The 4,707-nt window shown below is 35.8% G+C and overlaps 1 non-coding gene across 1 annotated transcript; it reads left to right on the top strand.

Moving 5' to 3' along the window:
• The first annotated feature begins 3,438 nt into the window (after positions 1–3,438).
• On the top strand, positions 3,439–3,545 carry LOC128562873 (U6 spliceosomal RNA). The gene has a single exon (XR_008373572.1). It is a non-coding gene; the product is annotated as a U6 spliceosomal RNA (small nuclear RNA).
• The last annotated feature ends 1,162 nt before the right edge of the window (positions 3,546–4,707 follow it).

Below are 4,707 nucleotides of genomic sequence, written 5' to 3'. Positions count from 1 at the left end.
ATGCTTCCTCTTGTGGCTATCCAATTAATATTCCCAGGGTGTGTCTTGTCAGCTTTGTCAAAGACCAGATAGTTATAATTATGTGGTTTTATATCTTGGTTCTCTCTTCTGCTCCATTGATTTACACGTCTGTTTTTATTCTAGTATCACTCTGTTTTGGTTACTACATCCCTGTGTTATAGTATAATTTGAAGTCAGGCAATGTGACATCTCCAGCTTTGTTCCTTTTGCTTAGGATTGCTTTGCCTATTTCAACTCATTTTTTGTTCCACATGAATTTTAGAATTTTTTTTCTAATTCTCTGAAAAAATGACTTGGATATTTTGATAGCATTACTTTGAATTTGTAGATGTCTTTGGGCAGTATGTTCATTTTAACAATATTGATTTCTTTAATCCACGATTCTGGGTTATTTTTCCATTTTTGTGTGTCTTCTATGAATTCTTTTATCAGTGATTTATAGTTCTCCTTGTGGAGATTTTTCACCTCCTTGGTTAAATTTATTATTTGCAGCTATTGTAAATTGGATTGAGTTCTTGATTTGGTTCTCAGGTCTTTGTTAGTATATGAAAATGTTATTGATTTTTGTATGTTGACTTTATAAGCTGAGATTTTCCTGAATTCATTTATCAAATCTAGGAATCTTTTAAAGGAGTCCTTAGGGTTTGGAAGGTATAAGATCATATCATTAACAAACAGATAATTTAACTTTCTCCTTTCCAATTAGGATGCCCTTTTATTTCTGGCTCTTGACTGATCGCTCTGGCTAAGAACTTCCAGTACTATGTTGAACAGAAGTGGTGTGAGTGGACACCCATGTCTTTTTTCAGTTCTCAGGGGGAATGCTTTCAGCTTTTCCTCATTCAGTGTGATGTTGGTTGTGGGTTTGTCATATGTAGTTTTTATTATGCCACAACTTAGTATCTACCCACAGGAAAAGAAGTCATCATATCAAAAAGATGCCTGTACTTATATGTTTATCACAGCATAGTTCACAATTGCAAAGATATGGAATCAACCTAAGTGCCTATCAACTGATGAGTGGATTAAGAACATGTGACACACACACACACACACACACACACACTCTGAGGGATAAGAAATAATGAAATAATGTATTTTGCAGCAAAATCCCATACTCCACCGTCATACACTATACACAGGTAACAGAATGCAACTTGTACCCCTTGAATATAACTTTTTTAATTTAAAAGAAAAAACACAAAATATTATTTCTCTGCTTTTATACCACAATCAACATAGATAAAACAACAACAACAACAACAAAAAAAAAACAAACGGTAGAGCTATAGATCTTTCCATTGAGGGAATGGTGCAAGCTGTGTTATCAGACTTGGGGAAAAAAAAAAAAGAGAGAGAGAGTGTGATAACACTTTTGTATCATAGTGCATGGTTCCAAATCTTGATTCTACCATTTGTTAGCTATGAGATTTTAGGAGTTACTTTCTTTCTTTGTGTCTCAATTAATCTGGAAATGGGGGATGATAAGATGATAACATTTACCTGACGGGGCAGGACAAAGATGAATTAACTTATAAAATGAATTAAATTATAGGATGTAGGCAAAATTTTTAAAGTATCTAGTATTCAATAAGTACTCAATAAGTGAATGATAGAACTACTGTTTACATTTTTGTGTTTTAACAGTTAACTTCATGGAAAGGAAGGGAACTAATGTTCTCTGAGTCTATTATGCTTCACATTCTATGTTAGCCAATTCCTACATTTCAATTTAATCCACAAAATAATACTATTAGATAAAGATAATTCCTAACTGATCATATTAGAGAAAAATATGATGGGAGAGGTTAAATAACATGCTCCAGATCAAATAGTTAGTTTTCAAATAAAAGCCTCCGTGTCATAAATAATTTGAATGTCACATATCTGGCAGTAAAATTTAACAACTCTCCACATGTATCTGCCTTTCTGTTTTATAAAATTGTCCCTCCCTTCTTTTTTCAGGATTAGAAAAATTCTCAGACTATTTCTTTACTTGATCAGTTCCAAGTAGCTAATTCCTCCTAACCGTCAATCAGCTTCTCAGGATCACAACCTATAATGATATCAACAGGTAGAAGGGATGACAGGGACGGTGGCTTGTTGCGTTTCCCCTCTAGGAGATGAGGGTACACAGCTTCACATCTTAGGAAGAAAAGTTACACTTATCTGTCCCTGAGTCATCACCACCACCTCCACACACCCTTTCCTAACACACACCTCTGTGTGTTAGGGGCTTGATTTAAATAAGCATCTATGTACAACTAAAAGCTTAAAAAATGATGAGGCATAATTATCCCCAGGGACGCCCCACCAAGGAGCAAATGTGAATAAACAGAAACCAAGACCACAGAAGTATGGCAGGGAGGGGCCTTTTCATTTTTATTAGGAACAAAATGCAGTATTTTGCTTCCATGAGAAATAAGGAATGCAAAGCTTGAGGGAACAAGTTCTATAAAGTATTCCAAACCATCCCAGTGGTGAAGTGAAGGGAAGCCAGTCATGGCACCTGCTTCGTGGCTGAGTTTGCCCTCCAGAAGGGCGGCCCAGTCTTCCAGTGGTAATAGCAAGGGAGGAGAGAGCACTCTTATCTTATAAGCACGACCCCAGTGGGCACTGCTGCACAGCTGGAAAAGCCAAAATTAGCAAAATGGGCTCATTTGGGCTTCTTGGAGTTCTAACATCTAAGTATGGAGAGTGTAAGACGTCAATCTCCCCAGGCTTCCTTCTCTGTAAAACTGGTTAAATCATACTGTTTCTCACCCAAATTACCTTATTTTTAATTTAAAATAATAAATAATTTCATCTTGTCACTACAGTTGCTGATGCTGGAGACCAAGTTAGCATCAGCTGTACCTGGTTTTTCCACATCATCATGATCAAAGTTATCCAGCTAGTTTTAAATTAATCGACCCACCAAAGCTAACATTTTCAAAATAAGTAGGTCAGTGGATTATTATTTATCTCATAAAAGTCTTTGTATTTTTAAAGCATCCACCATAGCATTTCTTTTTGAAATAGATCTTTCTGGTGCATTTAAACTATGACTCAAAAATAATTTTTTTTTTTTCCTTTTTTACATCAGGGACTCAAACCAAGTGAATTATCAGGTTGGGTCAGGTTGGGTTTGGAGAGTATTTTGATGTTCTGGTTTCATACCATTTCAATTGCTTTAGAAAAATTTATAATGTCAGTCATAGCTGAAACTGACTCACAGAGGCTTATTGGAGAGAGGGTGGCTGGGACTAGGGGAGACCTGTGGTTTGTTCACAGAACCACAGAAAAGAATAATTCAGGAGTCTAATTTCTTTCAGACTTGAGTCCATTAATGGAATTCCTTCTGCTCTTTTGTTCATAGTTTGATTTTGGTTAAAACCCTTGATTTACATGTAATTTTTCATAAAAGAAAATTACTTTGTGCTCGCTTCGGCAGCGCATATACTGAAATTGGAATGATACAGAGAAGATTAGCGTGGCCCCTGAGCAAGGATGACACGCAAATTCGTGAAGCGTTCCATATTTTGCAATAAATGGTGTGATTGTGTGGAAAAAAAAAAAAAAGAAGAAAATTACTTTGTTTAAAATGAGATAAATCTGAAATACAAATGGTTGTTTTCACCTTCTGTAAAAGTAGAAGCCAACAAAACATGCGACTTTTATAATGATATTAAGTACACAATTGAGCACTACTCTCGATCTTTTTCTCTGAACAACTGAATGCCATAAACATTTGTCCACAATTCCAATCTCTGATTTCTTCTATCTTTTGGTGGCTTTTCTCTAAATCATCTTTAACTTGGAATCCATCCTTTCGTTAAGTGGAAATCAAAGTTTTATTTACTATATTAGAAAAGGGTTGACAATTTCTAAGTGTATGGGAAAGAAAAAAGCTCATTTTCCTGATCTCTCTGTTAAATTCTATGCCATACATAGACCAGTGATTTTCAACTGGTATGCTGCAAACATTTTAAAAGATGATTAGTTAAATTATTTTTGCAAGAAATTCAAAGCACAGTAAAACCTTTTTTTTTCTTTTACCAACGTAATTTAAGTGTGCAGAGGAAATTTAACTGTAAGTTTGAGTTTGCTGTGAGAAAAAAAGGTTGAAAAACACTGCCATAGACTATGTCACTCTTTTCTTTTTTTTCCTTTTTTTTTTTTTTTGATACAGAGTCTCACTTTATTGGCCTCAGTAGAGTACGGCGGCGTCATAGCTCACAGCAACCTGAAACTCTTGGGCACAGTGATCCTCTTGTCTCAGCCTGCCAAGTAGCTGGGACTCTAGGCACCCATCACAACGCCTGACTGTTTTTAGAGATGGGGTCTCATTCTACCTTTGGCTGGTCTCAAACTCCAGAGCTCAGGCAATCCACCTGCTTCAGTCTCCCAAAGTGCTAGGATTACAGGCATGAGCCACTGGGTCCAGCCACTCTTTTCTTTTTCTTTTCCTGACTCTTTTTTAAAGATAATACAACATGTGCTTTGTATTCCTGACCACTTTCAGGTTAGCTTGTGTCGATTAGTCTTTCCTTATTTTATAATTTATTGCTTGGATTAAGTCCTTGTATTTTTTCCTATTAGCCATCATTCCATTACTAACCATGTCTTTTCTTCTTTTTAAAAGGTAGTCTTCCAAGATATTATGATCAATGTCTTATTATGGTATCATCCAGACATCTTATGAGC

Source organism: Nycticebus coucang, chromosome 12 (genome assembly GCF_027406575.1).
Source record: "Nycticebus coucang isolate mNycCou1 chromosome 12, mNycCou1.pri, whole genome shotgun sequence".
In the NCBI taxonomy this organism is placed as follows: Eukaryota; Metazoa; Chordata; class Mammalia; order Primates; family Lorisidae; genus Nycticebus; species Nycticebus coucang.
The sequence above is the reverse complement of the archived record's forward strand: the minus strand, read 5'-3'. Positions and strand labels throughout refer to the sequence as shown.